At 38.5% G+C, this 10,330-nt stretch overlaps 1 long non-coding RNA gene across 1 annotated transcript; it reads right to left on the reverse strand.

The window, feature by feature from the left end:
* Positions 1–253: 253 nt before the first annotated feature.
* Positions 254–6,087, reverse strand: LOC139980854 (uncharacterized). Its single transcript, XR_011797717.1, has 2 exons — positions 5,312–6,087; positions 254–3,092 (listed from the first exon to the last, which is right to left on the reverse strand). It is a non-coding gene; the product is annotated as an uncharacterized lncRNA (long non-coding RNA).
* Between the last annotated feature and the right edge of the window lie 4,243 nt (positions 6,088–10,330).

The following is a 10,330-nucleotide window of genomic DNA, read 5'->3' on the forward strand; positions in this document are numbered from 1 at the left end:
AATCTTTATTCTCCTTTTACCAAAATAAATTTAGCTTTAGAGTTGCAAATGATGAACAATATAATTTAATGAAATTGTGACATTCACACATCTAAAACTTTGATTTAATTTTCCCTTTTATAGTGCACTTTAATTTCTTTAGACAATTGGTTAGAATGTGCTACAATGGAGAAAACTTTTTAATTCTTCATCCTCCAAATTTCTTCTTTGGTTTGTTGTATTTTTCTTCATAATTTGTTTCCTTTTTTTTGGGGGGGGGGAGGGGGGTTGCTATTAAATAGTGGTTAAAGCAAGTGAAGTACAGAAGACATTTAGATGTTTAATTCTGCTCTCTTTAAGCCTGTCTTTAACGTTCTGTCTCGTGTTGCATTGTGTAGGCAAGGCTATTCGCATACCAGATTGACGCTAGCAGCCACTAACAGCACATGTAAAACAAATACACATATATTACCATTAGAGGACAGCAATGCTAATTCAGAAATAACTGTAACGATCATGGGAGATAAATGTCATAATACAACAGCAGGCCATCCTACACACACTAATCATGCTGACATAACTACAAAGCAACATGAAATGAGGAAAACGAAGGCCATTTGTAGAATATTACGCATCATTCTGTTTTTGTGTAACGTAATTTTAAGAATACCACAACAATGAGTAATGAGAGGACTTATGTAAGTTTAAAATAAGTCCATCACTAGCTTGTTCTCTACAGTTTTTTTTTAATATAACTTAGTACAAAATGTTCCTAGTTTATTAAGATTGAATATTCAAAAGAAAAGAAAGATCTCAATATTTATTTTATGGAATTTGGACAATTTCTGATTCTCTCCCATATCTCCCTGTCCTGCCATATCGATCAAGTCTTCCATTTTTCATCATAACTGGAGTTTAGAATGCCTAAAGCAGAAAGCTACCTGGTCACAAGAAAGTTTAGTCACTGATGCAATCAATTTTTATGCCAAATCTAGGTTTCAAAGTGTTCAATATGAAAGCCTGAAAAAGTATAACTTAATTTATTTTCCTTTCTTTTTCAAGGTATTGACTTAAATACTTAAAAGATATTATTATTGTTACAGTTGTTGTTAACACGAAAAATCCTGGAACAAAACTGAAAACATTCAGTATAATAGCTGTACTTGTCAAATTTCTTGTCAAGTACAAAAAAGAATGACTAAATTTTGTGATTAATAATAACTTAGTAACTGTACGAAGAGCCATAGAATTTATTGTTTTATTCATAAGTTGACTATCATTCTTGTAAATACTTAGAAAGGGTTTCATAGTATGATTAAGGGCTGTCTAGGTTTGGTACAAACTAATGTTAAGTTTCATTCATGTGATTTTCATAAAACAGAATCTATTAGATCCTATGAAGATGTATAAAAGCTGTCAAAGAATGGAATGGACATGATTCAATCGACATTCATATCGGCAATTTCCAGTTTTGATTACAACTTTTTTATAAATTTGTATAGCCCGAGTTGTGGTTGTTGCTGCCAAATTGCCAATACGTACTATTGAGGTTCTTCAATATCAGCCGATAAGGCAAGCAGGACACTTTTTGCTGAAGAATTGAAACAATGGTTTGCTCGTACCAAAGTTATATCTAAATTATTTCTGCTAACTTCCGCTATCTTCTAAATTTCCTTTATGTAGTAAGATGCAAAAGTTTGTTATCATAAGATTTGTAAATAATAGTAACATCTATGTCCAGTTTAACTGATTTTTTTTTTTTTAATCTACCAATTTTCCTTCTTGCCTCAGTTTGTAAAGTTATGATGTCACGCTTTTATGCCTCCTACAAAAAAACCTGCACCAATTTACACCAACAAATGAAAGAATGATTGGGTGTAAAGGGTGTAAATGCCCTCAATTGGTCTTAGGTTGTTACTGGTTTACATCAGATATTTCTATGTTAAGAGTACTATGTATTGGACAACCGGATGTATTAACACTATGCATGCATAGTCTATTGCAATAGACTATGCAATGGACAAAACATACACCTTTACTGACATTACCGTATATTTCTCAGCCAAATGAAAAAATTATCATTGGGCCAGCTCAGTTATTTAGGTCCTGATATAAAAATATTTAAATAAGTTATTTGAATATCTGTCAAGTAATCCCAAAAAGAAAGTTTCTTGTGATTGTTATTGTTCACATTTCAGTCCTTTCCATTGATGACAAAGGGAAGTACAACTATCACAAAAATAACTCATTGTTTGTTTTAGAAAAATGCCAAAAAACTTTCCCACTACAAATTCTTAATTCCTTTGTAAATATTATAATGAAACCCCAGGTAGCAGTCGCAGACCTCTCTTTGTAATTTATTATGTTCAGTTTCTGACTTTGTTGAATCGATGGGTTGATGATGGCAAAGATTGAGTTTCAAGTCTATTGTAGACATACTTTCAAATTATTATAAAGTAGCATTCCTTGTCATACATGGATTTTTGTCTCTTTTCACTGAAGATTCACTTGTAAAAATACTAAAATGTGACACTCATGTCTTGAGAATCAAACAAAACCTGTAAACGTTTAGTTTAACATTTGGGCTACTACTAGTTTATGGTGATACTAATAGTTTTTGCAGTTCTTTCTAGGTTAAAAGACAAAACGATTCAAAATGTGAACAATAGGTTATTATAGTTTTGATTATACTATGTATAATGTTTCATTCCTTTATTCAAATTACATTCTGGTATATATTATTTTTTTTTATTTATTGTCTCTTTTCACTGAAGATTCACTTGTAAAATTACTAAAATGTGACACACATGTCTTGAGAATCGAACAAAACCCGAAAACGTTTAGTTTAACATTTGGGCTACTACTAGTTTATGGTGATACTAATAGTTTTTGCAGTTCTTTCTAGGTTAAAAGACAAACAATGTGAACAATAGGTTATTATAGTTTTGATTATACTATGTATAATGTTTCATTCATTTATTCAAATTTCATTCTGATATATGTTATCATTTCTTATATTTATATATTATCCAGCTACTGGTTTGATGATTATTATTATTCTTTTGTGGATAATATTGTACTTTCTTCAATTAATATGGAGAATACTGCCTGACCTTATACAGCGACGTAGCCAGGAATTTGAAAGGGGGGGAGCACTTTTTGCGATTGATATGGATTTTCAAAATTGTAGGCACGACTATCTAAGCGGAGCGCCACCATCGGTTGGCGCGCAGCGTACAAGAAAATTTCTGGTTTTGATACCACCCAGATCACCGGAAATGGCACTTCTCGGGCTTGAAAATGACCAACCAGATGTACACTTTTTGCCTGAGAACCAAGTATTTCCCGATAGTTTTTTTCCATCCATAACCTTTTTGAAGATTGTCACCAGTCACAAATCATGTTCGACCTCATCGCATGTCCTGTGGATCATTGCTTTTTATAGGTGATTCTACGTCGCGGCCCACAATATCCGTCAGGCCCACTTTTCAAGGTTCCAAGCCCATTATTTGTTCAGAATTTGAAAATTCACATTTCTCGTGAATAAACTCACTTCAAAACATATCCATAATGTTGCACAAAATTTCATCTATGGACAACCAATATAGAAAAACCTCCTTCAACCCCTAACAGACCGGTCAAAATTGCACGAGTAGAGGGAAGTGTGATGCAGAATGTTGGTCAGAAATTTTGGAAAATTCAGACAGTTAATTTATTGGTGTAGAAATATTAAAACCTCTTATAACGGCTATTATAAAACTTGGTTGAAGGAAATGAAAAAAATAGCAGATATTTCCGAAACCGAACACTACACACATAGGCGTAGGAGGCGGGGGGGGGGGGCTGCAGCCCCTAATTCGCCATTTCTAATGTAAAAGAGAGTTTTGACATAATTGGACCTCCATGCCTTTTTCTCCATCTACATAAGACATTTGGTTGTTTACATTAGCATCCCGCGGTACACTGCGCAACTTTCACGGACCGTACGGTACACGATGGCATGCGATGTAGGGTAAATAACCGATGCTTGTTTATATGATATTGACCATAACATGTTGAACGAAATTTTGGTTATTTTTTTCGGGCAAGTCGGACAGTTTTGAGGCTGTTCATCCTGGAACGCCATTTTCATGCTCACTGATATGATGTGATATCTGCTGCGGTTGCTTTACAAATTCGAACAGGCGCGTAGCGAGGAATTTGCCAAGGGAGGGGCGAAGCCTGTAGGCAAATTATCTAAGCGTAGCGCCACCATAAGTTGGCGCGAAGCGTTCAAGAAAATTTTGGCCGAACATGCCTCCCAGATCACTGGAAATGGCACTACCCAGGACCATTTGTTGGCGCGAAGCGTACAAGTAAATTTTGGCCGAAAATGCCTCCCAGATCGCTGGAAACGACACTTCCCAGGCCTTGTAAGTTGCATCTAAGCACTTTCTATTTTGAAATTACTGGCGATATCATAAAAAAAAATATGCTGAAGGGGGAGGGGGGCGGTCGCCCCCTTCCCGAAATGCGTCAGGTTCCCCGACGACACGGTCGAGTTCGAGACCAGCCACAGTTGGTTTCATAGCACAATTCTACAATTGTTTAAGGCGTATATACACACACACGCGTTATGATAGACCATATATAGTATATAGATCATGAGTGAGAGAGGAAAAATGGAAACGTCAAAAATGGAGTTGTCGGTGTAAGGGGTAGGGTGAGGCAAACGCCCCTTCCGAAATCCTTGATCCGTCACTGACTACCCTGTGTATATAATAGGGACCAGCGCTGTAATGATGTCACTGTTCCTCTTTCTCTTCCTGGTGTCTTGGCGTTTTCCTTCTACTCCCTCTTTTTCTCCTTTTTCTCTCTTTCTTCTTTTTCTTTTCCCTTCCTTCGTCTCCTCCTCCTCTTTTTTCCCCTCTTTTTTCCCCTCTTGTTTCTTTTTTTTTTCTCTCCTCTTTTTCTTACCCGGGAGGCGCGCGCCCCCAACGCCCCCCCCCCCCCTGGATACGCGCCTGTTGTGCATACAGTTCGTGACATTCCATAGAGTGCGGTTAGGCAGGCAATATGTATTTTATTACGCAGTGGCCAACTGTAGGCTTGTAATTGGCTATAAGCTAAATTTAGCTAATTGCATCTGCCAAACTAAGTAAGTAGTTGAATCAGTAGGCATGAATGTTACTACGATTACAATCGAGTTAACGGAGCTGACGAGTATTCAAGATCAAAAGAGCACTGACAAAATACCATGCTAAAAAAACGACAGTTTAAAAAAAAAAAAATCGACACTGAAAGGGGGGGAGCGGTCGCTCCCCCTGCTCCCCCCCCTGGCTACGTCCCTGACCTTATAGCTATCATGGAGGTCACAGTTGTAATTTTTTGGGTGCAAAATTTGTAACAGCAACACAAACACAAGAAATATTTAAATAAATCACATTTTTGATTCCTTGTGACGCCCTTGGCTCGTAAACACGATACGATACTTGGTACAAAGATGCGCCATACTGAGTAGAAGAACCCTGTTGGTTTTGGTGCTCATCTCATGAATAATAATGAGGTCACAGGGTCAAATGTTAAGATTTTCAGAATTGAATCATACTTTGTGTGAAGGTGTTGGTAGATAGCAGGTACATGGTAATGTATGTTCAATGTGATATTATGCACATTTATTAGGGGGCAGGGCTTGAGTTGATTTTTGCTAAATGTAGCTTGTAAACATGGTAAGTTAACATATTTAGTAGGTAGGTCCACAGTCAGTGAAAGAACCTTGCTGATCAATTTAATCAACAATGATGAAAGCTTGGGATTATAATCTCAATTGGCAAGGAGTCACAATAAGCCCACTGGCTTTCTGGTTTGAGTTATTGAAGTTTTTCATTGAACCGGATTTAATGAGATTAAGATTAGGGAATTGTTGAGAATATTTGTAGCTTCTATGTTAATAACGATATTTAAATAGTTGACTTAATATTTGAGGGAAGATTGGTTTGGACTAATCCATACATTAACTTCTTATATTTGTTATTGTTTGTATAACTTCAAGACAGTTACATGATCAGTACTATAGGATCTAATGAACAGATTACTGGATGGATCGAAAGATTTTCTAAATAAATAATTCAAAACAGGAAAAATGTCTTTTCTTATCTTTGACTTGCTTTGATTCCAATTAGAAAATCAAATTTGTCTTGGAACGAATTATTTTCAGTTGATAAGTATTTGCCTAGGAGTTTCACGATTTTTCAAAATTCTAATCGCTATCTCAAACAAGGACAGATCTACAGGGGCATTGCTGATGACTCATCCACCCCCTATCCTTCACTCCTAATCCCCACTCCCCCCTCCCATCGACTCACCATCCTTCACTCCCAATCACTCCTCATCCACTCCCCATCCCTTCACTCCTAATCCCCACCCCCCCCCCACTCATCGACTCCCCATCCTTCACTCCTTATCCCCACCCCACTCCCCATCCTTCAATCCCCACCCCATCCTTCACTCCCAATCCCCACCCACCCCCCTCATCCACTCCCCATCCTTCACTCCCAATCTCCACCCCACACTAGAACCTGGTGAAATTAGCTAGGGCTGCTCTTTACTTGAGTACTCTCCTCCTGTTGTTATCTCTGCAATAGTCCTCTCTGCACCCCCTTCCCCTGTCACCCAACCCTTCCATTTTTTTTTTTAGAAACTAGGTTCTGCATGCACCCATGAAAAAGCTTTGGGTCCCCATGAAAAGAAGTCTAGCTACACCCCTGGTTCTAAGTCAATCAAGTATACACTGCCCTCACTTCCCAATGCACTATTTGACCTACAGTGTGAATGTATGCGACCATCTTAGTCTACGTATTTGATATCCTCATTTATCGCCTTGTTTGTGGAAAAAGATAAATTTCATACTGCACAGAAACATTATTTTCCAATGTTCAATTCAAAGCACCATGTATCTGCCTAAGTGTCTAACATTTGTTCATAGAGGTATTGATGTTGTAGGTAGATAGTATACTATGGAGATTTGAACAGCAGTCATAGTGACGGGTGAAGTTTGGGAATGGAGATTTTTAGTCACGGTTCGCCAAATAGCGAGCCTTTTAAAATTATTTCAGCCTGAGAGTCAAGGCCTAAAACCTTAAAAACATAATTTCTCATAGTAGAAATCATGGATACTTTTCATAAATAGTATGGATTTTTCATATTGAGTACAAGAATCCTGTTGCTTGTGAGGTCAAATCTTATTTGAGGTCACCAGAGGTCAAACTCTGAAAACCCTTTTACATCATATCTAACGAAGGGAATCGTGGATACTACTCATACTTGGTGTGTGGATACATCATATTGAGTACAAGACCGCTATTGTTTTTGGTGGAGGTGTGTATAATGCCTGTGTTTACTATGCAATAGTGTAATTGTACTTCAAAATACTGGTTCGGGCCATTTATATTGTGACAGCTGTTTCTGGTTAACAAGCAGAAGATGCTAGTACAATGGAGTCATCGAAACCTCAATGCATTTTGCATTCTGAATAATTTTTAATGAAAGCTAACAGATGAGAATTAAAAGTTCATCCAGATTAAGCATTACAATCGTATGCGATGATCAACGACCGTGTGCAGTCTGCATCGTCATCTGCTCTCGGCACTCTCACCCATCTCCATCCAACCGCCCACCCTCCCCTCCCCCTCCCCACTCCACTCCCGTACCCTCTTCTAATGGGTGTATTTATCCTATTCTATAAGATACAAACTAATTGCAGCTCTCAATTCGTTACATCAAAGGGGTCTGAAGTAATTAGATTTCATTGTGACGTCATGTAGTTTTATTTGGTTACTAAGCATTCATATTATCAAGTTTGAAAGTAATCGTCTTAATGTCATATAGGCCTATATGAGTATCCTCGTCTTGTCTTCTCTGCTAAGAAAGCGTTTCATCCATTTGACAACTGATTAAGTTACAAGCAAATCATTTAAAAAATACAGACCATGATATATGATAAACTCGTTAGACCATGGGTAGACCCTAAGCAGGCGCGGCGGAACGGAAAAATTATTGGGGGGCTAATGTGTGGAGACTATCTAAGCGGAGCGCCACCATCGGTTGGCGCGGAGCGTACAAGAAAATTTGGGTTTTTTTCAAACCCCCAGATGGCCGGAAACGGCACTTCCCGAGTGTTTTATGCTGCGAATACCTAGCCCTAAAATATGGGTCTCAAGCCTGCAATTTCTCAGATTGCACGTAAAAGTCTGTAAAAACATTGTAATTTGTATATTCGATGGTGTTTTAAGAGAGTAGCTATTACTCGTAGTGTACTCGCAAAGACGTTTTTGAGTGTAGTAAGGGCAGTGGCGGAGCTAGGGGTATTGGTCAGGGGGGGGCAAGAATGGTCTGTAGGGGCGCTTTCGACACTATCTAAGCGGAGCGCCACCACAGGTTGGCGTGGAGCGTACAGAAAATTTTTGAGTAAAGTTACTCCCTAGATTGCAGGAAATGACCCTTTCCGGGCCTTGCTAATTTGCAGATAAACGGAGAATAAATAGGTGTCGTCGCCATTTTGTCGGAAAATTACACCAACAGAATATGACAAATGTCAATAGGTATATGAGAGCGCAATAAAATAGTCAATAATCGCGAATAAGTTAAAGTAGTGAAAAGCTGAAAAGGGCGCCAGCAGTCCATTTGAGTCCGTCAGGAGGGGGGGTGGGGGATCCGCCCCCTGACTGTATATATGGACGCTCCGCCACTAAGTAAGGGGATGTTGGAGAACTGGCTGAAATGAGGCAAGTCATTGGCCTAAGACGAAGTTGTGTTACGCTTACCGGTAGCCTACTCACACTAACTGCTTCCACTTTTCACGGGGCGTGAAGACGCGGTTGGGGTGACAATGTGGTCTATAGCCAGGGACGGTCCGAGGGACCACGGTCCCCCAGCAATTACTAAAATTATTACACCTATATAGTATACGTGTGCATCGCACAGATCGACAAGTATGCATTGAAAAATGGGCAGATGCACGTTTCGGAGCCTTGGTAAATATTGGGGGGCTTATCATGCATTTGCCCCCTCAACTTTTTCATTGGGGGCTGAGCCCCCCCCCAAGCCCCCCCCCCCCCGGTTCCGCCGCCACTGACCCTAAGCCTACCCGATAGGCTGTCCACGGGCCAAGTCCGGCCGGCGAAAGATTTATTGCCGCTCACCAACAAACAGACCCACAATCCTGCACTATCGGCTATGTGGATCCGTAAAGTGTTATAGTTTGTCGGTAGCCTACCAGCTTAACCTGAAAATTTGCTCCATTTAAGTATAATGAAACGTTGTTTCTCTCTCATTCTTTGCTTCATCCGTTATCTCTGCCTGGCCCTTACATGAGAACCACTTCCTTAGATTATTCTCTCACATTATTGGCCAATTAACATTAAAAAAACTCCCCAAAAAGCAGAATTGTAGTGTTACATATATGGAATGGGATCATAAATTAGGAAGAAAATTCAGTCAGTAGGTCGCATTTTGATAAGCCCCTTTAACCAACGCAAACTATTCAAGACAACACTTCATTGGAACCTGATACTTTACTAATATGATATAAGATATAAGTCTGGTGAGCCTTTACTGATATGATATCCTGAAATATTACACGAGATGTAATTACCTCCTCTGATCGCTTTGATAAATTCAACATCTACTCCTCGGCGGATATGCTACATGTTTACGAAATGAAACAATTGTCAGTTACAACTGATCAACCATACCAAAGGTAATTAGAGATAATATTTTAATTGGAGCAGGAAAGTTATTTCTGTGTTTTCGAAAGTTCAGAATGTAAGAGTTGAAATAAAGAGGGATTTTAAAAATGCAGAAGGCATGGTTTGTAGGTAAAACGACGTAGGCCTATAGGTCACATGTATGGAGACCGCGATTGGCCTATGTTAACTATAGGCAAAGAGTCATTTGGTCTACAAAGGTTTTCTTTCTTTCCAAGTCATGTCATTTTTCTTGTCTTTTTATTCCTTTTATGATTCCTGTTTTATCTTTTCAAATTGTTTTTTCTACTTTTTTTCTTCTTTTTTTTCAGAGGTCTCAACTTTCAGAATTTGGCACAAAAAAATGCTTTCGGGAATTAATATACATTCGCTTTGGAAAGTTTGAAATTCTCCAATTGAAAAATTAGTCTAACGGGCCAGGAGTAACAAGTATTGTATCAGATGTAAAAAACATTTCTTGCGAGAGTCTTACGTTTGAAATTAGGACTGAGCAAGTCTGTGTCATGCAGTATCACACTGTGTCAGTACAGGGCTGTGTCGGTATACATTTCAATATACACTACTAACATATATCACAAGTGCAGAAACATTACACATGTAAATTATAA

This window comes from Apostichopus japonicus, chromosome 15, assembly GCF_037975245.1.
Source record: "Apostichopus japonicus isolate 1M-3 chromosome 15, ASM3797524v1, whole genome shotgun sequence".
Classification (NCBI taxonomy): domain Eukaryota; kingdom Metazoa; phylum Echinodermata; class Holothuroidea; order Aspidochirotida; family Stichopodidae; genus Apostichopus; species Apostichopus japonicus.